Source organism: Thermobia domestica, chromosome 11 (assembly GCF_964235325.1).
Source record: "Thermobia domestica chromosome 11, izTheDome1.hap1.1, whole genome shotgun sequence".
Taxonomy (NCBI): domain Eukaryota; kingdom Metazoa; phylum Arthropoda; class Insecta; order Zygentoma; family Lepismatidae; genus Thermobia; species Thermobia domestica.
This window is the reverse complement of record NC_137464.1, coordinates 188614719-188641719: the sequence shown is the minus strand read 5'-3', so window position 1 is coordinate 188641719 and position 27001 is coordinate 188614719.

The window sequence follows — 27001 nt, the reverse complement described above, 5'->3', positions numbered from 1 at the left end:
TCCTGTTGTTCGGCCATGTTGTTTTCAGGCGTTTACGTTTTTCTGAATATCTCAGCATTATTTGTTCTATCAAAATGAAAATTGCGGAATAAATCTCTATTTCAAATTTCCTTTAGAAATAAGAAGCTACTGAGTCATAATGTTATATGAATCACTTTTACTCTTCTAATAGAAACAAACCCTTGACCCCCAAGCGTTACCGGACCAAATGTTCTTTGGACGAAATGTGCTTTGAACTAAACATCCCTGGACGAAATGTCCTTTGGACCAATTGTATTTTAGACGAAATGTCATTTGGACGAATTGTCCTTTGGACCAAATGTCTTTGGATTAAATGTCTCTGGACGAAATGTTCTTTGGACGAAATATCTTTGGACTAAAAGGGTGGCCACCGGGTGGGCCAGTGTGAGTCACGGTGAGTGGTGTTTCGCAGTAGGTCACGTCCTTTTGACCCACGATCCACTGATCCACTCACAAATCTTGACCCATTTCACCCACTTACCAACCGACCCACTGACCCACTCCATCTTTGACTTTAACATGTCTTGTTTCATTTAAAAGACGAAACATACATCCACATAATTTTTTCATCGATTGCGAAGGTTGGCTTAATATCATAATTGTAATGGTAATTTGTTCTTAAGGTGAGAAATTGATATGATTAAAAAGCCCATCTAGACGTGGGTACAAATTACCTTCCAAAGTTATTAGAAACGCTTTCTCACCCCGAAAACTATGAATTCGACAAATATTTAACTAATTTTTGAGATTTTATTTTTAGCTCTCCCAGGCCATCATCCTGTGAAGATGGGGATGAATTTGGATGTAACCTCCATTTGGAGCATCACTATCCATCTCAACGACCGAGAAAATTATGGATAAAACACTAAGATCAGTCGTTTTACATTATTTTTACATGTCACACCTCCCAACTTCCATAACTTCATACTACTACAATATTTTCTTCTTTGATTGAAAGTAATATGTCCCCCAAGTTTGGTAAAGGTTGTCCCAGACATTCCAGAACTACGCTCTCCTTATTAGATGTGCTGGGGGATCTTACTCTTACTGGAAGTTGAACTTAAACTTAAAGGTCATCAGAACTGCTCCCAATGAACTTGGCGACCACGAAAGATATGGGTTGTATACTAACATTGGTTATTTTCAATCATTTCTACATGTCAAATTTCACAAACTCCTTCATTGTGTTAATGAGGGCTTAACTTACATGGCATCTGAAGTTCCAATCTTTACCTAAGAGACCCCCAAAATTATAGATTCGACACTAATGTAGGTCTTTTTTTATAATTTTGATGTCAGTCCCTTTCATTCCTCCTAGGACAGCAAACGGATACTGCCACTGCTAGGACTAAATTTGGTCTTAAATGGCATTAAAATTTCTACCAATTAATTCAGCGAACAGTGCTGCATTTAGAAGCTCGGCGTCCCTACGCACTTTTGCTCTCGGCGCCCCCAATAACTACACATTTCTCCGTCCCTTGATCCCTAACTTACAAATAAAACTTAATTCGAATATGCTTAATTAGTGAATTTATTGCAGTTAAATACCACTCACTAGATGCTACAGCTACAATTACGTAACAAAAAATAAATGGTAAACATGTTCTGAATTATTTTCAGATTTCTTACGCTATCATTAAATATATTAGAATAGTAAAAGAGGACTGCTCATGAAATAGTATATTTGCTCTCGATTTTTTTAACTTTTTCATACGAAAAAATTAAAATTTTAAACTTTGCACTCTTCAAATATGTTACGGGCCTAGTTGGACTAATGGGAAATGCGGCACTGAAAACTTACGCTTCGACTCTAATATTGGTTGATTTCGATATTTTTTGTCGCTATGTAACCACCCTGGGTGCTAATGGGAGCTTAATTGGACTTGAATTGAAAGTAGAACTGTTTACCTAAGCGACCACGAAACTATGGATTCGATACTAATATCGATCCTTTTCTAGCATTTTTGGTATATATCCCGACAGTACTCTTTTCCAGATTGTAAGAAATATGGTTAAAATTGCTCTAGTCATATCAGAATTATGTCGAAACACACACATACATCCACTTTCATATATATAAATACAGAGTGAGCGAGCGAGAAAGTGAGAGAGAGCGACCAAAGGCATCACCACTTCCACATTGCAAAAGCATATATCAGGTATTGAATTGAAAATCTATGTAAAGACCTTCTGCTGTGGCATGCTTCATAAGGACAATTCCAGTCTGCTCACGTGACCTTTGGGGTTCATGAATTTCTTGCGAGCGTTCCGACTTTGGATTCTCTGTTTATACCCTCTTTTTATGCCTCGGATAATTTTTCAAAAATATCAATGACATGCTGTAATACGAATGTTCAGAAGTAACCCCTATATGACAAATAGCTGCAAATAAATACGCTACATAATTTATTTATTGAGATGATATTATTTTCTTAATTTGTATTTAACATTCACATTTATCATAGAATACCAACGTACTGTGATCACCTGTTATATTTTAAACATAATAATCACTATGTTCTGCAATGATTATATGTTATATATATACAACTAACGTATTTTAATGTAATTATTTTATATAATTTTTCATGCATTGCAGAACATAGAATTTCATAAAAAAACATTGACTCAGATCGGAAGCGAACCCTCGACCTTACGATTTGAAATCCAGCGGCGTACCACTGAGCTAACACAAGCGCTCCACGAATAGTACTTCTAGCGATATATAACGGTATTTAAGATAATAATTACATTCATATCCACTGCAAACGCTGTTTTTGTTCTACTTTGACTCTTATTTTAGTACTCAGGAGAGAATAATGTTCTATGTGTTAACTTTCACCATTCTTTTACATATGGAAAGATTCGTTTACGTATCTAAATATTCCATTAAGTATGGAGAGCAAAATGACAAACAAGCATGTGCTGGCATTAATACAGTTTCGAAATATTGTATCATTAAGTATTTCAATCAATGTTGCTTTTTTATATATAATTGGTAACAAGTCTTATTATATTTAAAAGAAGAAAAACACATCTGCAAGATTTTTCCCGAGGTTGCAAAGGTTGGCTTCGAGGTTCGAACCTGGTTTACTTTTTCCCGAAGATACCCGAAGTTGGACTTAGAAAATTTTTGCCTCGAAACAGCAATAAAGAATGCGCTCAACCTTTTTGAGACAAGGTGTACCTTTCGGGAGTCAACTTTCAAAAGTTTGGTGTGGGTTCTTTTGCCCCATAAAACTGTTTTTCTGCAGAAAATAAAAAAGCATTCCTTTATTTTTTTTGCTTATTTGTCCATACAAAAAGTTTCGTTGGAATTCTTCGTGGCCTTTACACACATATGAAATACTGTTACCAGCATTTTTTATATTTCGTGATCAAAGGTTTGGAGGGATCCGAGCCCCCTAACCGTTTTTCTCAGGAAAATACGAAACCCGTTTGCCCTAAATTTAAACCTACAATATCTGTGCAATATTTGATTCAATTTGGTTCACTTCTTCGCGTCTTTCGGGCGTCAACTTTTAAAATTTTGGGTGGGTCTCTTGCCGCCTAAAACCGTTTTCCCGCAGATCATAAAAAACCCGTATTCCTTTATTTTTTGCGTGTTGTCCATACAAAAGGTTGTGTTGCAATTCTTCATGTTCTTTACACACATCTGACATACTAGTACTTTTCATATTTCGTGATCAAAGGTTTGGAGGGGTCGGCGCCCTACGCTTCCGTTTTCCCCAGGAAAATACGAAACTCGTATTCCATCATTTTATGTCTACAATATCTGTGCACAATTTAATTCACTTCGCCTCACTTCTTCTTGCCTTTCGGGCATCAACTTTCAAAACTTTGGGTGGGTTCTTTTGCCCCCTACAACTGTTTCTCCGCAGAAAATAAAAAAACGTATTCCTTTATTTTTTGCGTATTGTCCATACAGAAAGTTTCTTTGGAATTCTTGGTGGGCTTCACACACACCTGACAATCTGTTACTAGCACTCTTGATATTTCGTGATCAAAGGTTCAGAAGAGTCCGGGCACCAACTAACCGTTTTTTTAGGTAAATACGAAACTCGTATTCCCTCGTTTTATGTCTGCAATATTTGTGCAAAATTTCATTCACTTCTGTTTACTTTTTCTTACTTTTTGGCGTCAAATTTCAAAATTTTGGGATGGGGTCTTTTGCCCCATAAAACCGTTTTTCCGCAAAAATAAAAAAAAAAGTATTCCTTTGTTTTCAGTGCATTGTCCATACAAAAGTTTCGGTGCAATTCTTCATGTCCTATACACACATTTGACATACTGTTAGTAGCACTTTTGATTTTTCGTTATCAAACGTTTGGAGGGGTCGGCGCTCCACCCGACTGTTTTCTCTAGAAAAATACGAAACCCGTAACCTCATTTTCTGTCTGCAATATTTGTGCAAATTTCATTCACTTCGGCTCATTTCTTCTTTTCTTTCGGGTGTCAACTTCAAAATTTTGGGTGAGAGATTTTGACCCCTAAAACAGTTTTCCGCAGAAAATAAGAAACCAGTATTCATTTATTTTTTTATTTATTTTGCATACACAATGTTTCGTTGCAATTCTTCATGTCCTTTACACACATCTGACATACTGTTACTAGCGCTTTTGATATTTCGTGATCAAAGGTTTGGAGGGGTCGGTGCCTCACCCAACCTTTTTCTTCAGCAAAATACGAAACTCATATCCTCATTTTACGTCTGTAATATCTGTGCAGAATTTCATTTACCTCGGCTAATGTCTTTTTACCTTTCGGGCGTCAACTTTTAAAATTTTGGATGGGGTCTTTTGCCCCCCTAAAACCGTTTTTCGCAGAACATTAGAAACTCATATTCCTTCATTTTTTGCGTATTGTCCATACAAAAAGTTATGTTGCAATTCTTCGTGTCCTTTACACATATCTCAAATACTGTTAATAGTACTTTTGATATTTCGTGATCAAAATGTTTGAAGGAGTCCGTGCCTCACCCAACCTTTTTTCCCAGGAAAATACGAAACTCGTATTCCCTCGTTTTAAGCCTTCAATATCTGTGCAATATTTCACTCACTTCGGTTCACTTGTTCTGACCTTTCCAGCTTCAAATTTAAAATTTTGGGGTGGGTTGTTTTGCCCCATAAAACAGTCTTTCCGCAGAAAATAATAAACCCGTATTCCTTTATTTTTTGCGTATTGTCCATACAAAAAGATATGTTGCAATTCTTCATGTCCTTTACACACATCTCAGATACTGTTACTAGTACTTTTGATATTTGGTGATCAAAGGTTTGGAGGGGTTGGCGCACTACGGAACCGTTTTCCCCAGGACAATACGAAACCCGTATCCTCATTTTACGTCTGCAGTATCTGCACAATTTAATTCACTTCGGCTCACTTCTTCTTGCCTTTCGGGCTTCAACTTTCAAAAGTTTGGGTGGGGCTATAGCCTTTAAAACCATTTTCCCGCAGAACATAAAAAACCCGTATTCCTTTATTTTTTGCGTATTGTCGATACGAAATGTTTCTTTGGAATTCTTCATGTCCTTTACACACATCTGACATACTATTAATAGTACTTTCGATATTTCGTGATCAAAGGTTTGGAGGGGTCGGCACCCCACGCTTCCGTTTTCTCAAGGAAAATACGAAACCAATACTCCCCCATTTTATGTCTACAATATCTGTGCACAATTTCGTTCACTTCGGCTCAATTCTTCTTACCTTTCGGGCATCAACTTTCAAAATTTTGGGGTGGGTTCTTTTGCCCACAAAATAATTTTTCCGCATAAAATAAGAAACAAGTATTCATTTTCTTTTTGCGTATTCTCCATACACAATGTTTCGTTGCAATTCTTCATGTCCTTTACATACATCTGACATACTGTTACTAGCGCTTATGAAATTTCGTGATCAAAGATTCGGAGGAGTCCGTGCCACACTTAACCGTTTTTTTTTTTAGGTAAATGCGAAACCCGTATACCCTCATTTTATGTCTACAATATCTGCGCAAAATTTTATTCACTTCGGTTCACTTTTTCTTCCCTCTCGGTGCCAAATTTCAAAATTTTGGGGTGGGGCCTTTTGCCCCATAAAACCATTTTTCCGCAAAAATGAAAAACCCGTATTTTTTGTTTTCAGCGCATTTCCCATACAAAAAGTTTCGTTGAAAGTCTTCATTTCCTTTACACACATCTTACATACTATTAATATTATTTTTGATTTTTCGTTATCAAACGTTTGGGAGAGTCGGCGCCCCACCTAACTGTTTTCTCTAAGAAAATATAAAACCCTTATCCTCATTTTACGTCTGCAGTACTTGTGCAAATTTCATTCACTTCGGCTCATTTCTTCTTGTCTTTCGGGTGTCAACTTTCAAAATTTTAGGTGGGAGCCTTTGATCCCTAAAACAGTTTTTCCGCAGGAAATAAGAAACTCGTATTGATTTATTTTATGGTTATTTTCCATACAAAATGTTTCGTTGCAATTCTTCATTTCCTTTACACACACCTCACTGTTACTAGTACTTTTGATATTTCGTGATCAAAACTTTGGAAGGGTTCGTGCCCTTTCCAACAGTTTTTTCCAGGAAAATACGAAACCCGTATTCACTCATTTTACGTCTACAATATGTGTGCACAAGTTCATTCATCTCGATTCACTTGTCCTTGCGGGGGGCGCGGTGGCTCAGTGGTAGAGCGTTCACCTCCGGTGCTTGGGGTCCCTGGTTCGATCCCAGCTCGCGCCATGTGGACTTTGTGGCGGACAAACACCGTGCTCGTGGGTTTTCGCGGGGTTCTCCCGTTTCCTCCCACATTCTTCATTCCACCATTTCACTCATTTCTCATTATCACCGTCTCCATTAGCCTAACCGGCATAACCGTGGGACGTTGAACTTAAAGATTTCATTTCACTTGTCCTTGCTTTTCGTTCGTCAACTTTCAAAATTTTGGGTGGGTGCTTTTCCTCGTAAAACCATTTTTACGCAGAAAATAAAAAAAACAGTATTCGTATGTTTTTCGCATATTATCCATACATTAAATTTCGTTGCAATTCTTCATGTTCTTTAGACACATCTCACATACTGTTACTAGCACTTTTGATATTTCGTGATCAAATGTTTGGAGGGGTCCGTGCCTCACCGAACCTTTTTTTGCAGGAAAATACGAAACCCGTATTTCCTCATTTTAAACCTACGACATCTTTGCAATATTTCACTCACTTCGGTTCACTTCTTCATATCTTTCTCGCGTCAACTTTAAAATTTTGGGGTGGGTTCTTTTACCATTTAAAACTGTCTTTCAGCAGAAAATAATAATAAAAAACGTATTCCTTTATTTTCTGCGTATTGTCCATACAAAAAGTTTCGTTGTAATTCTTCATGTCCTTTACACCCATCTGACATTTGTTACTAGTACTTTTGATATTTCATGATCAAATGTTTGGAGGAGTCCGCGCCGTACCCAGCCGTTCTTTAAAGGAAAATAAGAAACCCGTATTCCCTCATTTTATGTTTATAATATCTGTGCAGAATTTCATTCAGTTCGGTTCACTTCTTCTGACCTTTCGGACGTCAAATTTCAAAATTTTTCGTGGGGGCTTTTGCCCCCTAAAACTGTTTTCCGCAGAACATTAAATCCTCGTATTCCTTTATTTTTTACGTGTTGTCCACAGAAAGAGTTTCGTTACAATTCTTCATGTCCTTTACACACATCTGGCATACTGTTACAAGCATTTTTGATATCTCGTGATCAAGGGTTTGGAGGGGGCCGTGCCCCATCTTACCGTTTTTTCAGGAAAATATGAAGCCTGTATTCCCACTTTTTACGTCTGCAATATCTGTGCACAATTTTATTCACTTGGGTTCAGTTATTCTTGCCTTTCGCGTGTCAATTTTCAAAATTTTGGGTGAGTCTTTTATTTTAAAACTTTACTTTATGTAACTTTTTCTTTTTTAAAATTCTTTTTTTTGGGGGGGAGAAGGAGAGAAATGTTTTTTCTGATATGTGTCTTTTGCCATTCATATTTTTTGAACTGCTTAAGTAAGATCATTTTGTAACTTTTGATGTCATCCAACTCCGTCACGATAATAAAATTGTCATTCTTAAGAATTTGTTTTATTTCCTTATTTTTCAGTTTGCCACACTGATATATTTTTAACAAAATTGAGGTTTGGTCCAACGTCTTTCGAATTCGGAACCAACCCAACCGCCGAGCTTTTTGGGTTGCCTGCTATTGCAGGAAAACGAGAATTGCAGGTGATAATGCACTTTTGGAGTCGTGTATACATTACCACATGACGTTCGTAGGTATGCAGGATGACACATGTAAAATTTCATCTCTCTACGATATGTGGAAGCGGGTAAGAATAAAACTTTCTCGCGCACTTCTCGTTAGCCGACAAATTTCAAAGAAACCACACATGTACAAATTACTCAGAAACTATTGATTTGCGAGCCCCGGTTCATATAGGTTAAAATGTTCCAAAGTACTTGTAGAATTCCCTTTTGCAAGGAATGCATCGAATTACCAGTCACCCCGTATAAAACAAATTTTAAATTTCAAGATGTAAAGCACACTTGAATAGATGTGAACAATAAATCAGTAAAATCAACGTATTAAAACTCCAGTTCGTTAAAAAATAATAATAATTATATGACCAAAGATGAAGACATATACATAGAGATATAACGTATTGAGCTGGAAAAAAAAAAAATGCGGCCCGCGGTAGCTCAGTGGTAGAGCGTTCACCTCTGGTGCTTGGGGTCCCGGGTTCGATCCCAGCCCCTGCCAAGTGAACTTTGTAGTGGACAAACACCGTGTGCGTGGGTTTTCTCGGGGTTCTCCCGTTTCCTCCCACTTTCTTCATTCCACCATTTCATTCATCACTCATCATCACTGTCTCCTTTAGCCTAACCGGCATAACCGTGGGACGTAAAACTTAAAGATTTCATTTCATTTTTCATTTTGAGCTGAACAAAATGAAACGCGTGAGTAGAAAAACTCTTACCTGGTTTTTCAAGAAACCAAAGAAACTTAAGCAAACTTAAAAACTAATGCTGTACGAGAACCATACCGGTTATAAAAGTTAAGATGACATTGAAATATGTCCCCGCTAAGTTTTTCATTATGATACTAGCAAAATGGCAGTACGTAAATAGTGTGATTAATGAGATATAAAAGAAAATGACCATTTGGCTAAAATAAGGTTCAAATATAAGATATACCTATATCAGCCAATTCATCACATCTAGCTAAACAAAATAACAAGCTTCAGGGTAAATTCTTATCTGTAGGTTTCCAGAAAATAGAAAAAACAACGAACTTTCATGGCACTAAACTGTACGAAGCCTCGTGAAAGTATCTGACTATAATACCAGAAAGCCAATAAACTTACCTGACGTTTTTACTTCGTCCTAATCTCCTTCAAACTAATTCCCTCCTACTTCCACACACCGAGTTTTGTAGCCTTTCTACTGCTGGAAACAGGACTGGAACTCCTAATCGGGAAGTGCTACGAGTATAGATATCGCGTTGCAAGTTGATGTAGATCATTTTTACTGTACGGAAAACTTCTGAATTTATGTTCATCAGGATAGTAGGACCCTAGTAAATATGTGGAGCCGTGGCTTCTTCGATGTTGATATTCTGCGATTGACACCAAAAAGAGCAAGAAGTGGTCTGGAAGCGACGAGGATATGGTAAAAGTTGTAAAATTCCTATAATAAAACCTTAATAATATTGCACACTCCGATCAATGAACCAGTTATGCTTGACCGTGTACGGGTTCGATTCTCGGTGGGAGCTCATGTGGTGCGGATTCCACGTTAATCAGTAGGTCCACGTCTCATATAACCTCACTGCTGAACGGGACGTTAAACTCAAAATCAACTTAACTTGACCGTATAATGTCAGGAGCAATATATTTTTTTTTCAATAAAGGAATTTGTTCGTCAGGATGTCGATGTCGTGGACTAGAAATTTATAGCACGATGTTATCCAAGTCAGTAAGTACGATTTATTTCAAGTTGAATATATAAATAAAAGACGAGAATATATAAATAAAAGAATTTACAAAACAATTGGTCCTTCATTGTCGAACTTCCTATATATTATCAATGTTACAAAGGCAGTGTCTGAACTCAAAATAAGGTGAGATATTGTTTGGTGCAATCCAAAGCAACAATATTTCATACAGTACCTTATTGATGATAACCCGTGCATGTAAGTATATGAAATTATATAGATTCGGAGAGCGTCATTAATCGATAGTATCATCTTTCAGCACAGGGAAATGTTGATTTAAATAATTGCTCAAACCAAATGTTTAGCTCTGTAGATGTTGGACAAAGTTGCAGAATGTTACGCAACTATTCTAATTGTTTGTTTCAACTTTTCAACCATTAAAATCTGGGAATTAGCATCCAGCAATAGATATTTTCTGTATTACACACCATTGAAATAAACAATTAATACATAAATAAACTTAAGAAATATTGAAATGGCGCTATAATGCCGGTTACTTTGCTATCTGCAATGATATACAGGGTTTGTCCGGAAAGTAATAGGACTGAGTCGATTTAAAAAAAAAAAAAAAATATTGAGCCAATCGTTACAATTCTTTAAAAACTTTCAAAATAGGCTCCTTCTGCGTCGATGCAGCGCTGCCAGCGCGATTTCCAAGCATTGAAGGCGTCACGGAAGTCATTCTCCGGAATAGCCTCGAGAGTCGCGGTGCAAGCTGCTTGGATCACCTCTGTCGTCTCAAAATGCTTGCCTTTCATCGGGCGTTTCAGGCAAGGAAACAAAAAGAAGTCCGGGGGGTTCACATCTGGGCTGTAGGGCGGCTGCGGAAGCGTTGGGATGCCGGCCTTGGTCAGGTAGCTGTTCACAAGAAAGGCGGTGTGAGCCGGGGCGTTGTCGTGGTGCAGCTTCCAGTCGGCTCCGATGTCTGGTCGGACCCGATTGACCATTCGTTTGAGTCTCTTGAGCACTTCCACGTAAAACTTGACGTTGACGGTTTGTTCAGGAGGAACAAATTCATGGTGGACGATGCCTTTGATGTCAAAAAGGACAATGAGCATCGTTTTCACTTTGGATTTGCTCATTCTTCCCTTTCTTGGGCGAGGAGACGCCGGCGTGTGCCACTTGGAAGATTGCCTCTTTGTCTCGGGATCATACTCAAAGATCCATGATTCGTCACCTGTGATTACGTTATTCAAAAATTGGGGGTCACTTTCACACATGTTCAAATTTTCTTGGCACAATTCCACTCGCCGCAATTTCTGGTCGTCAGTGAGCACTTTTGGGACAATCTTCGCGCGCATCTTGCGCATGTTCAAATGCTCCGTCACAATTTCATGAACCACAGTTTTTGGTAAATTTAACATCTGGGCAATTAAACGAATACTTAGTCGACGGTCTGAGTTCAAAACTTCGCGCACACGAGTCACATTGTCGGTGTTTGTCGAAGTCGAAGGTCTTCCAGCACGGTCTTCATCGGCGACCTCTTTCCGGCCCTCCGAAAAGGCCTTGTGCCACCGAAACACACCACTTCTTGCTAAAGCATCATCTGGGTAAGCCTGCTTGATCATATCAAACGTCTCTGTCGCAGAGTTACCGAGTTTAACACAGAATTTAATCGCGTACCTCTGCTCTAACGAACGCTGCATTTTCGGCTTGCATCACTCACAGAAACACGTCGCGCGAAAAAGTCTGTCCTGACTCTCCGTGTGCTCGGAGACAACTGACCAGCCGCTCGTTCGTTAGCTAGGAACGCCCTCTACCGGATCCAGTCGGTGCGCGCACGCTCCGAAGTACAGTCATGGCGGAATAAAATCAGTCGTATTACTTCCCGGACAAACCCTGTATGCAAACACATGAACAGAAAATTGGTTTCTGATGAATATTTGAATTTATTTTCTTAACTATATTATTTGCACATTAAACTGTTCATGGAAATCACTATTCTTTTTCTTCTCTCAATCTAAATCATGAAGTAAGAAGAAAAGTAAAAGATGAAGCTAGATCCAAATTTAGATCCGAAGAAACGATTAACTAGATCCCTACTTAAATTTGAAACTACCGTTTACAATAGAAGTGAAAACCATATCGCACAGACTATAATATAATGTGTCATAGCGTATCGCTACGAGATTGGAGTTGTTCACCATGTTAACATGTCCGCCATTTAGTGATCGACTTTATTAGATAGATAAAGGTATAATTTAATGTATAGAGAATTTTCAAAACATCAATTGGTACAAACTGGCATATGATAAAGACAACGGTTTACGCATATGTTCATATGAAAATAAAACATAGTGCTGTTCAATTATTATATAGGAACCATAGATAAATTTCCTTCTCATTAACACGTTGGCTACCAACGTCCCATATATGGGACACAACAGATTTTACGAGGGACTGATTCATAGACATAAACCGCCACTATAGACCGGTCATAAGAAAATTACCTTACCCAGAGACCATCTGCTAGAACGAGCCCGAGCGTCTCACATATGGGACGCTGGTCCTTTGTGAAAACCAATGCGTCCCAAATATAGTTTTTGTGTCGGTAGCGAACGTAACGAATAAACAACAAAGTCAAATAACACTGGCCGACGTCAGTTTAGTTACAGAAAAGAAAACCTCTGATTCTGACTAATTTGAGGATGCTGAATTCGAAATTGATAGCCGTTTTACTACATTAGCTCGTATTTTGACGTTATGCATTGTCGCCAATTTTGCCTTTTTGTAGGGAGGCTTCAGTTGTCATCGACGTAACCGGTCTGACAATGCTATTTGAGTAAGAAATAAATTAGATTTCACTCAGTTGGCGACAGATAGGACCCCCCTTGTTGTTGGCATATATATATATACGTATATATATATATATATATATATATATATATATATATATATATATATATATATATATATATATATATATATAACAATGAATACCGGGAGGACGGGCATGATTGAAATACTTGACACTTGTGTTCCTCCCCCTCCTTTGTAGGTTTGTTTTTAGACCACTGAAACCGGTTTAAAAAATAGGGTCTATATGGCAACAATGAGCGGCACAATGACGCGGGCGAAAAACGCTCCGGCTGCGCCGTTATTGCGTGGCTCGGTCTTGCTCTTATGCATTGCAGTAAGTAATCTCTCAAGTGTATAAGTATTTTGTCGGGAGAATTGACTTAGAATTTTTACGTCATTAACTTCAGTTTTATTTTACCGTATTTTTTAGAACTGTTTGCCTGTGTTTTCAGTATCTTTTAGTGATTTTATAGAATAAGTGGTTGTGCTGTTGCTCTAAGTTTCGCTTTCCTGTGCAAAATGTCAATTTCTTCCCTCAGAGAATGTAAAAACTCACCGGACAGATTTTGTTATATCTGTGGCGTATTTATGGTTAAGTCGCAGATTAGATCGATAAATGATGACGTTAGGAAAGCATATTATTTTTATTTTGGCTACAAGATCAGTGATGAAGATAAAATCTGAGCCCGTCATGTGTGTTGTTTGATGTGTTATGCGACTCTGACTGCCTGGCTTAAAGGAACCAAACGAAGGATGCCTTTTGCTGTTCCGATGATATGGAGAGAAAACCGGTATCATTATGTTGATTCCTATTTCTGTATGACGAATACAGCAGGAAGTAACAAGAAGAAACAACGTGCCATCAAATACCCAAACTTGCAATCCGCGATCAGACCAGTGCCCCATGGAGAAAATTTACCTGTACCTACTCCTCCGAAAGTTTGGGAAACTATCGATATTACAGCGCCTACAGGAAGCGATGAGGACACCAACTCAATATCTGCAGATGAAGATCCGAGAGACAGTTCCTTCCACGTAAAAGATTAGCCTCACTTCATCCTACAACATGAGTTGAATGATTTAGTGAGGGAGTTACAACTTTCGAAAGAGAAAGCTCAATTTTTGGGTGCTAGACTCAAAGAGTGGAATTTACTGGCTCTTAGGACTACTTACACTCACTACAGGGAAATGAACGAGTCCTTTTTAGAATACTAGAGAATGGAAGGTTCCCTTTGCGTATGCACGGACATCAATGATCTAATGAATGAATTAGAAATTCAACATGATCCATCCGATTGGCGTATTTTCATAGATTCGTCTAAGTACAGCCTGAAAGCAGTTTTACTTCATAATGGAAGTAAGCTGCCGTCTATTCCTATGACACACTCTGTATCGATGAAAGAGACTTACGAGAATCTCGCTTTCATTTTAAATCATAGTAACTACAAAGAATATGGTTGGCAAATTTGCTTCGATTTGAAAGTTATTGCAATATTACTTAGTCTGCAGGTGGATCTACAAAGTACTGTTGTCTTTCGTGTCTTTAGGACTCAAGAGCCACAGGGAAACATTTTTAACAAAAGAGTGGCCCCCAGAGAGACATTTAAGCCCAGTACTAACAGTGTCAAGTATGAGCCTCTGATCGATCTAGCCAAGATGCTGCTTCCACCTCTTCATATTAAGATGGACCTCATGAAGAATTTCGTAAAAGCTATGGATAAAGAAGGTGAAGGATTTAAGTATCTTAGACAATGTTTTCCAAAACTAAGTGATGGTAAATTAAAAGAAGGAGTTTTTCACAGGACCTGATATTCGCAAACTTACCCATGACGAATTGTTTGAACAGAGTTTAAAGGACAAATAGTTAAATGCCTGGCGTGCTTTTGTTCAAGTTGTAAAAGGTTTCTTGGGCAAAACAAAAGCTCAAAATTACGAGGCTCTGGTGCAGCAACTTCTGGTCGCCTATGAAGCTCTGGGATGTCGCATGTCTTTGAAAATCCACTTTCTGCACTCCCGCCTCAACTTCTTTCCAGAAACTCTTGCAGGTGTAAGCGACGAAATGGGAGAACGGTTTCACCAGGATATAAGAACGATGGAAACTCGATATCATGGACGTTGGGACCCTGCAATGATGGGGGACTATTGCTGGTCAGTGAAGAGAGAGGACCCAACATTGTATAAAAGAAAAGAGCAAAGCAGATGGTGTTACTTGCATCTCTAAATATTAGACTTTATAAATTACTCTATGTATGTAAATGCTAATAGGCCTACACTAACAGAATATATATAGTTTTGTAGTGCTAATACACAAATAGAATATATAGTTTTTAACTGGTTTGATTCAATAAATTAATTTTAAGAATTTTTAAAACTGAATGTCGTTCTTGACCAACTGTCGAAATGACGTTGATTCCCTTTCTGCACGCAAACAGCTCATTGGCCGGTACACTTCATGATAGATCATTTTCCCTATTATGGTAAATCTGGCCACTATGCGTTACACAAAATGCGAGCTAATGTAGTAAAATGAATATCATATTCATATTCAGGGACCTAAAATTAGTCAGAATCAGTGAGTTTTGTTTCTGTAACTTTTCAAAAGTTTAAAAACGTCGGCCTGTGTAATTATAAAAGAAACATTAAAATTCGAAAACGGAAGAGAAAACAATAAATTAAATGATCAAATGGCAAAGAACAACTTTAGAAAGTTCAAGAATGTTTAGGCTGTTACAATGGTTAGTATAGGCAATTTGTCGACGACATAGTAGACCTATAGTATTTCAGAGACATTGTTTTATTTCATGGGGACAGGCTGTCATCCCGTGCTGACATACAGGATATAATTGTTAATTTTCTCTTCGTAAGAGATGATTTTCTACAACCTAACCATGCTCCCCCACCGAACGTAACCGTCTGTTTATGTTGCGCTTTTTTTTATTATTATTATCGACGAGGGATATCCTGCCCAATCATTTCTTGTTCATTGCTTGCGTTACAGTGATGACAGTACGAGTTGTTAAACGTCATTATCACAGGAGATGAATCCTGCATCCGTTACGACCAGGGATCGAATTTTTATTATTAAAAACTTTGAAAATATGCAAGCATTGATGTCTTAAAATAATAGAATTCAATCAAAAGTATGTTGTAAAAAACCTAGCAACTTTACACTACTAAAGTACTTGAATTCAGTGGTCTAGAAAATATATTAAGTGATACCAGGTTCTCTCAGACGAAAGTCTTCCAACGAAAGTCGAGTATTTCCTACACTCGAAAAATACCGTTACTCTCAGTATTAAAAAAAATGAGGGGTATTATTAGCGCTACCCTCACACTACAATATTTTTTCGAATTGCTGTGCTCAAAGGTAATTATTTAAAAGGTAGGAAGTTGCAAATAATTTCGCTGTCAATACTCGCAAGAATATCTCTGATCAATAAATGAAACTCCCTTGAAATGTCACAAAAGCATATTTGTATAACATGTGCTCAAATGCAACATAAAGCTAAAAATATAGTTGAAATATAAATTTATATGATTGAGAAAAACATATTTTCGTGTTATAAAGCGTCAGAATGTGTTTGTATGTAATGAGGGCTATAAAACGATTCCAGGATAAAAGTATAACATATGATAGAAATCCAAGCCTTATTTATGACAATAAGCGAGAAAACTGTCACAGCTATGCACGCACACTCATTTCCCAAACAAACCCTCAAAAGTTAACTTGCTCAATGATTTTATGATACCAAGGACAACATTCAATATAAATGCATACTGCGAGATATTGAGCAGACAATGAATAACCATATAAATACAAGCGACGGAACATGTTGAGCCATCGGATGTTGCTTTACTGCATGACAATGCTCGCCTCATTCTGCTGCTTCAACCGAACAGCTGCTACCATACCTTCCATGGAATATGTGATTTTACTCTCCGTACAGTCCAAACTTGGCCTCAATTTACTTCCACTTTTCCTGAGAGTTGATGAAGTGCCTGGAGCACAGCACTTCGTAAGGATGGGAAGATTCGAGATACCACAAGGAGCTGGCTAACACGCGGGCGACACGTAGTTTTTCACATGGTGTACAGGTGGTGGTGTATCAGTGTGACGAATGGCTTAGTCTTCACGGTGACTATATTGAAGAGTAAATGGTATTCTGCTTATTTTTATATCAAAATAAAACCATTTTCATAAACTTGTCAATGTTTCAGTACTTATAGGTCTATATATTTTTGTATTTTAATGATTTTAGATTTCATTCGTAACTTATAATATTACTGCATATTTTTGAATGAGAGATTTTATTCGTAACTTATAATATTACTGCATATTTTTGAATGAGAGATTTTATTCGTAACTTACTACTGCATATTTTTTAAATCAGAGATATGTAATTTATTTATAATTATCATTATTATAGAATGATATTTTGGTGAAGACTGCTGAAACTAAGGACATTAATTTTAAATCCAAGTGAGCTGAGACAATATGCGAATGTTTATGTCAGTATAAAACGCTGTAAGGTAAGGTTTTTACTTTACACACAGTAGAACAGTAAAAGTTACTTTACGAATTTGAGGTACATTGTAGGTCAAGGTTAGACATATTGGGCCTTATGCAGATTCGTTCTGACGCGTGATTAGTGCCATACTAAAGAGTACGACTAACATATGTTTCCTGCAGTAATCAGACCTGTAGTACGACGCTAATTAGACGTCAAAACGACTCTGCATTAGGCCCATTAAGTTTAATGTCCACTTATATAATGATCTTCATGATAGCTTTCAAAAAAAAGTAGAGATACGTTTTTTAAGGCACAATTTCATATGATTTCATATGTTGAGTCTTCTGTATTTTATCATGTAGTACATCCTACAGTTGTATAATGTAGCATTTATTATCACTATTATTATTATTACTATATGTGGCATCATTATTTAGTTTTTAGTATAAGAAAATTAATTATTGCAGTACATACATTGAAATTAAGAATTTTTTCTAACTTGGTTCATATGAATTTTACGTAAATTTTCTTACTGTGAAAAGAAAGACAAGCACAAAACCAATATTTAAAAAAATATATACAGTCATTTAATTTGATATTTAAAACTTTCGTGGAATTTAACATTGTTTTTATTTTTCTTTCTTTCCTTTTCCATTTTATTTTCTGTCCTTGCCTTTCCTTTCCATTATTTTGTTTTTCTTTCCTTTTCTTTACTTCTGTTCCTCTCTTCATTTTTCTAATTTTTGTTTTATTTTCTCAGCCTTCTCTATTTTGTTTTCGTATTCAATCCTTTTTCCTTACTTTGTCTTTGGTTTTGTGTCATACTTTTTCCCTCTTACTCTCTCCGATATATTTGGTCGCCCCCCATTGTCTTACTTTTTTGTTTACACAAAATAAAGAAAGTACTGTTATAGACTAAATTCTTTCATTAATCATAAAAATAGATTAAACAATGTAGAAATTTCAGCATTAATAGAACAAAACTTGTTATTTCCAAGGGCTACATACTGTAAAATTAGATTGTTTCACCATGAGTATATGAATGATTTTATACGCAACAAACTATCAGTTTCAACAATCAATTATTTGGCCAATAGATGTCAATCATTGTATGAAATTTACTGATTTTGTAAATATTTTTTAATCACTCCGTTGATAGAGATTGAATTCACGGTAACTGATATTGACATATTAGTACATGTAAGGGTTATATCGACTATCACAGGATTTATTGATACTTTAATATTTATAAAAATCTATCTTTATCTTCTATTAGATATTACATAAAAAATAAGATAATTCCCTAACTTTCTAAAAACAAAACATGCTCCTGTTGAGATGCATTATGATGATCAATACAATATTAGACTTGCAAGCAATGAGCGGGTTTGGAAAGTTTTCGTCCTAATACGGAAGGGGGTCAGATAGTTAAGAACAATTTGAATAAGTGTTGGGTACAATTTAAAAACCATGGCAGAAATACTGCTTTTTTTGTTGGAGGTTGAGCAAAATGGGGAATAAACTCAGTAGGTGAAGTAGTCACAGATCAGGTATTTTTTCTAGAGGTATGAGTGGCAAATAGATACAATAAATTACACGGCAGCATTGGTGAATAGATTCCTTCATCTGGCACAATTAAGGAGCGAGTTGCTAACTTAAATAGAGGGAGAGCATCGAAAGATGACGTTTCTATACAGAACTGCAGCAACTTTCGACAACGTGCAAGACGAAGCTCTCAGGTAGAAGAATTGATCTGAAGAGGATTGCATGGATAGTAGAGATATCTTTGGAATGTGTTCTTCATATAGTCTGTAAGGAAATAGGAATCAGACAGTTGTACACAGTGGGTCCCAAATGGTTGAATATAGATGAGAAACGTAATCGTTTGACCCAGTTTGAACGTTGTAAATTCGTTTTTTAAAGCTGTACCAAAGATCGTAGCTCCACCACTACTATTCAAGAGCCAAAGAGCAGAGAAATTCAGTGGTGACACACGGGTTCACCAAGGTTCCACAGTTTGCAGCGGCATCATACACTAACTCGGAACAACAGAAATAGTATTTAAACAAGTGAATTTAAATTCCAACTGAAGTATCTTTAACATTCACTTTATCATATATTCTAATGCATATATCTTTCCCCTTCTACATTAGGCCGGGAATATTTCAAACTCCGCTCCTTTACTTTCCATTATTGTAGAATAGCTATGTCTGTCTCACTGTTTGTCAAAGTACTACAGCAGAAACAGTGAGAGCTGATGAGAACTATTATTTTGATATGGACTGTGTCTCTCAAGGATAGGTTTAATCTCCACCATTATCCTTGTATGGAACCAAAAATTGGTACAAATCTACGATTTCCTGTTTAGCAAATATCAATACTGAGAACAAATGGTAATAACGGTAAATAGTTATTTTTAATATTGATTCACTATCGGAAGAATAGATTCATCATCCGCTCCTATCTCTGTAGTAACATCGGAAGTTTTAGAAATTGCTACAACTTCTGTTTCTAAGTGTGATCCCAAAATAGTAAACATTAATATATAAGTTATATTTTCCCTAATGAATTCAGTGTTTTAAGAACAGATTCCATCCTTCTATTATTGATATCCCATAGTATTGGAAATTTAGGGTGGTTTCAGAATGTCAGACGCAACTTATTTAGTTTCCATTTTCTACTAACCATTCTACTCATAACTGTTCTGAATACTCAATAAATGCTTCTTCTTTAACATCATAATACCTAAACCTTCCCCATTTGTGGTTCGATTGCCGCATATTGAGAACTTTCTTTAGCACTGTTCTCATAATCTAATCTTCACATTCTCCTATCATTATACCTTTAAGCCTGGCGCTTCTCGTACACTGTCTTACGACACAATGTTTCAACAGGTTAGGCCCCTTCCTCAGTATAATTGTGTCCAGTATCATTATTTTCTTCCTTTCTGTTCATATCACTTGCTCATTAGTTATCCACTTAATCCAGATAACATTATCCATCGAAATTTCGTAAAAGTTTAGACGTTGTCTCTTTTCTTTTTGCTATCGTTCATAGTTATATCCTGTATAGAGTGCAAAACTTCCTGTACGTCTTTATCTTAGCCCTTCATTCCAGACACTACAAAACATATCTTTGATTTTACTTAAATGTTTCTTTCATTATTCCTAAAATTACATTCACTTCTTGATCCGTCAATAAATAATAGTACTTATGTATCGAAGAAATATCATGTATTTTTTCTTTCCTCTCATTTCACTTATATTATTTGATACGAACCATATCTTTCCAATTAGCGATATTTTTGCCTTTGTAACGTCTCTTTTAACCACATACTTTTCGCAGTTTCTCCTCAAATTTACTAACATCGGAATAATTTTCTGATCAGATACAATAAGAGAGCGTGTCGCCACGTTTGGCCTAATCCTCGTTTCGCCTAACCAATTATCTGACACTTTTATGACAGATAAATGATAAGATTTGTGTCCGCCATTTTAGGCGAAAAAAGGATCCTCGTTTGGCCTAATCCTCATTACGCCTAAAATGGCAGACAATAAAAAAAATCGTGGAAATTCAACTAGAGGGAAATTATATAAGAGAAAATTCCCTAGTATATAAATAATTAAGAAATGCAAAATATATAGATTAATATTATATTAACTATTTTCGAGGAGTTAGGATTACCAAAACTCCTTTATGTATTTACTAGGACCATGCATATATACGAATATATATGAGTAGGCGAATAGCAAAACCCGTTAAATTCACATTTTAAAATTTGTGACAAATCGAGAAAAACTGTTTAAACACGTCATAATTGTAAAATAACATTAGAAACTAGAGAATATTAAAAAAATAAGAATAATGTGAGTGTTGGTCTGTTGAAAGCTGTATAATCACACTAGTCTGTGAATTGCGTTATTGAAGAAAATAGTTAGATTTAACAGGTTTTGCGTATGTAAATGGAAATAACAGCTTTTGCATCTGGACGAGCGGTCATTTTTGTTGAGGCTCAAGATGCGAAACCTATCAAAAAGAAAGGGAGTCAGTTAGAAATCAGTTTTACGCCTACTAAAATATTGGGGGAGGTGTATTATCAACTATACATTGTACAAGATTGGCACAAATAAATATGGATACATAAATGCTACATTAATTTTGTTCTAAATTGAAAACAATGGATCCAAATGTGCAAAAAATTGAATTATGTAACCTCCTCTCCATCATCATCTACTAAATCGAAATCCATATCGTCATCGTCCTCTGGTGCATTACCATTTTCTCGGTTTTCTATTCCTCAAAAACCTCTTTGTAAAATGTGAGCTTTGAGCTGCTTTCAATCGTCAAACCCTTCGTAACTACAAGCGGAGTTAATTATACCTATCCGTACACAGTTCTAAACTGAATGACTATATTTTGAAAGAGTTTGTAACCTTTTATGGACTAACATAGGGTGATTCCAGCTCGCGCCATGTGGACTTTGTGGTGGACAAACACCGTGCTCGTGGGTTTTCTCGGGGTTCTCCCCTTTTCTCCCACTTTCTTCATTCCACCATTTCACTCATTTCTCATCACCACCGTCTCCTTTAGCCTAACCGTGGGACGTAAAACTAAAGATTTCATTTTCTTTTTTTTTTCAATTTTCAGTCCAAAAATAAAAAAAATAATGAAAGCACATACTTCAAATTCTGCCAAATAAAATTTCGAACGATTTACGAAGAGTTGCAATAAATATTCAGATTACTAAACTAATCCTATACAGTACGAAACCTGAAATTGTTTGAAATATGTAATTAACCGGGTTTGATTCTGCTTTTCTCAAGAGGTTATTTGCAGGTTTGGGATTTAACAGTTTATGAAACTGAATATGGAAGAGGGATTGAACTGGTTTTGCATCTGTTGCCATGATGGATTTAACAAGTTTTGGTAATTGGCACATATTTCAATCTCAATTTTCAACTAGTTAAAATGACTTTTTCTACTGAATACTATTTGGAAATAATAGAAGCGAGAAGAAGAACGAGAAGAAGAAGAAATAGACTTAATTTGCATATCTGTAAGAAAAGTGAATAAAGATACGAATTATTTGAGTCCACTTTGGCTCTGACCAATTTATACATAAATAAATACCAAAGATATTTCTGATTTCAATAAATGCCTTTCGTGGGATTTGTATGAACCCTCCTCTCCCCCCCAAAAAACTACAGCATTTTGATGTATTTTATCAATAGTAAACATTATTAAAACGAAACAATATTTAGAATTTTTCTTTGATTGAAATTGCATAACAAACTATAAAAAAAATCACAAAAGAAGCATTCATAAACTTATAAAAAAAAATACAAAAGTTGCTTTTGTAGTATAATCTTTCTGAGTAATGAATAGGAAATTTAGGTCTGAATATAATACGAATAATATACGGGAGTGAAACGTGATAACCCAGAAATGTGTGTTCATCAAGATTTTACTAACATTTTTCGTTTTTTGGTTTAAACCAGTTTTTTTTTTTTCAGCTGGTTTAAACCAGCAAACACTGGTGCGATGAGTCTCGATTTCAATCTCATCACGCCGATAGTGATCTATAATTTGGTGCCAGCCCAACGAAATCATGTCAGGTTGGAATTGTACAAGATAACGGAGACCATGTTGATTTATAGTGTTTTTCTGTAAACAATGTTTTGGACCTTCAGTACCTACTATTCACCTGTATTGTATCGAAGTACGAAGATCACAAGAGTCAACTATATCTTTATTTCTGTCATACGAGTGGAAATGGAGTGTACCAGCAGGACAACCACCCTCGAAACAGATCCCGGTTGGCCACCATCTGTTTGGAGGAGCATTCAACTTCTTCCTGCTGAAACAACCACCGATAAACCCGGATTTCAATCTCATTGTGCATCTCAGAGACTTATGCTATGGACATTCCCGGTAGTATGTGAAACGAGTGGAAATTCAACTCAAAAGTTGTAATTTCAAAAGTAATAATAAGAAATGATATATATTTTTCTTCTTTCTTTGTCAGTAACACATTGAGATGTTTGAATTATGGAATTATCCAAAGAGCAATTTGTCAGCGGAGCGATTTGTCACAAATCACTCATTGCGATCACAATTGTCCGTTGTTAAGTTATGAGCAAATTTAGGGATCTTTTGTCAGATCTAGCTCGAAATAGTTACAAATTTCATACAAATTGTAATTACAATAGAATCACAATCGGATCTCTTATAATGCATTAACAGTTTCAAAAAAGCGTTGAAACTGGAATGAAATCGTCTGAAAGATCAGCCAAACCTACAGTAAAATAACTTTTGCACCTACATAAGAAGAAACACACAAACTATATTTCCTTTAACGTACCGATTAGCAGTACCATTTGACAATATCAGATATTTGGAAACAAACTGCAAACTAAAAGTTACTTTTGAACAGCATTCACCTTTAAATGAAATTAATAACAGGTGTAACTTTTTGTGTTTCTCTCGTCTCAAATATAGTCACTATACACCCTGTGGGGGCATTAATATTCTCAAAATGGAACGGAAAAGTAACTGTACAGTACAATTGTCGAAACATTTTTCCGAAAGCAAATTGTCCTATTACAAATTAGTTATGGTAAAACTAATTTGTATTTCTCAGTTCTTCACATAGTAGGGAATATTTTTTGTTTCGAAAAATTTCCCTCCAGTTTTATCTTCGCGATATTTTTAAAGTCCACCATTTTAGGCAAAACGAGGATTAGGCCAAACGAGTATCCTTATTTCGCCTAAAATGGCGGACATAAACCTTATCTTTTATCTGTCATAAAAATGTCAGATAATTGGTTAGGCGAAACGAGGATTAGGCCAAACGATGCAAGGTCATAAGAGAGTCATGTCATCTCGAAACCTCCTTCACTTAACTCTTCTAATTTCTTTGGAAATACCGTTTCTATGAAGAATTTTTTCCACTGTCTCTTCTAGATTGATATATATACATATAGTTTTGTACTTCAGGAGTTTTTTTTTTTTTTTTTTTTTTTTAACAGTTTAGGTAACTTTCGTTTTCGGTTTGGAGTTTACTGTCCCGTCCCGTTCACCACTATATGAGAAGTAGGCTTAGTATAACGTGAGATTCTGACTACATGAATTCCCACCGGGAATCGAAACCGTATTTCTTGCGCCCTAAGATGCGAGCACTACGACATATAAAATTTAAAACACATTTCTGACCAGAACAAAATGAATTATTTAATAACTATAATTTAAAAGCGTATAGTAATTAAATAATTCATTTTGTTCTGGTCAGAAATGTGTTTTAAATGTTATTGTGATTATTGAGAAACATGGAGTTTATTTATTATAAAATTATATATATATATATATATATATATATATATATATATATATATATATATATATATATATATTACGTTATAATATTTAGATAATATCTTTTCAACAACTTAACTTTGTAGTGATGTCGTCGGTACTCTGGATTAAATTTGAATAAGTATGTCCCTTCAGAGTAAGGTCACACTTGAGACTGTCCTCACACAAAGTGTAGGTTCAATCACGGAAACGTAAAGAACACTTTAAACAGTGTTCTTATGTTTAAAATTTGTTGAATCCGTCCGATGATTCATCGGAAAACATGAATTCGGCAATACGAAAGGAAGAGACCAGTTTCAGATACCTATATAAATAGCCAATGAGAACAAGATGGGAGAATAACGGATTGGTCTGTTGAAGACTGTATAATGTGAATAGCGAAAACATTATAATCTTAATAATTAGGTTACAAGTATTCGCGAGTGATAGTATCTTGTTAATAAAGGAGCTTAATAATTACATTTGTTCTTAAATATAAAACGAATGAATTTCACAATTCCATCTACATCCTCCATGTTGAATTCATATAAAGGGATCACAAATATCTATTCTCTGAAGCAAACATGTTTCACATGCCGAAGTTCAGTTCCCTTTATGGTCAACGACCGAAAAGCAGCGTGAAACTACAGAAATGTTTCTTCCACTCAAACGTTTCGCATGTGAATGAGATGCCTGTAAGCATTGTATTAAAATATCCCTATATATTAAGATTCGTCTTTGAATATTAAAAGCTAAAACTAAACACGATGGGACGAAGGTCCAAGGACAACGACGGTTCCATACCATTCCTCCGCCTTGGCTTTTATTGGATCATACTTAGTGAATGCATATTGCATTCAGAGACTCAAGAGTGAGCTCCTTCGTGGCTAAGCGGTTAACGTACGCGCCTTTGGCGTGGGGGAACCGGGTTCGATTCCCGGCGTAAGCTCATGTGGTTAGGATTTCACGTTAATCAGTAGATCCACGTCTCATATAGCCTCGCTGCTGAAAGGGACGTTAAACTCAAAATCAATTCAACTCAATTCAGAGACTCAAGAACGTCTATGAACTAACTTCTGCGTTCAGCGGTTCGAAAGAAAGATGTGGTAATATTGTAATTTGATATTCCTTTCCCCACTTTAGTGTTGGATTCTCAAAATAAATATTGTTGTGTTCAATAATTTTGAAAACTGGCGACCAGTCATCCTGTGCAGCTTTAGCGTGATCATGGATCAGACAAACGCTTTTAGGATTAGTCAAAGATTTATTTTTCAATATAAAGGACCAGGGCCGCCCACAGGGGGGATGTATGGCGCAAGCTGCGCCATTGAGAAAAATTTTGGGGGGGATTTTACTCTACTTTCGAACTAGCAATTTTACTGTCAGAATAGCATTAAAACACGATTTTGAGAAGCTAATTTTCAAAAATTTTCCGGGGTGAACCCCCGAACCCCCTGCTTCGATACTCGATGAATGAAGTACCGTGCAAGTAGCCGTATGAAAGGAAAGGTTGGTTCATTTTAAGAGAGAAGGGCCGCCCACAGGAGGGATGAATGGCGCAAGTTGTGCCATCAAGAAAAAAAATGGGGGGAATAAAAAAATTGGGGAAGAATTTTACTCTAATGTCGAATAAGTAATTTTGCTGTCGTCAGAATAACATTGGAACACGATGCGATTTTTTTTTTTAATCTCGAGAATGAATCCCCCTAGTCCCTGCTTAGAAACTCTATGAATGAAGTACCGCGCAAGTTGCTATATGAAAGGATGGGCTGGTCGGTTTATCGCTTTGTAGATATATCTGGATCAGTCTAGATCAGTGGGTGAAGAAAGGATTCATTAGGCCTTACAGGTGTTCGTTGAATATGTCTGGTTTTCCATACCTAACAATATTATACCAGATACTTCTGTCATTACCAGCAACGAGTTGCTCAGCAGAGAGGATTATGAGTAAAGTAAAGATTGTAAAAAATATAAGAAGCAGCATGGGAGATGTATGGCTCTCCGACATGCTTGTCCTTTCTTCCGAAAAAGACATTTTAAGAATGCATTCCCAACAGCGATATTATAGACAAATTTGCTTTGTCGAGTGAGCAAAGAAAAAAATTATTACTCTATAAAGGACATCAAGGGTAGGTTAATGTCACCACCACGACCAGTAATAATTTAATCCAACAAAATCATTCCTGTAAAAAAAAAAAAAAAAAAAAAAGTATGAGCGGCCTTAAAAAGAAGTGAAATCACAAAAATGAGCGCCAAGTTTTGGTGAACAACAGTTACAAACACTCAAGGAATCACTTTCAAATTTAGAT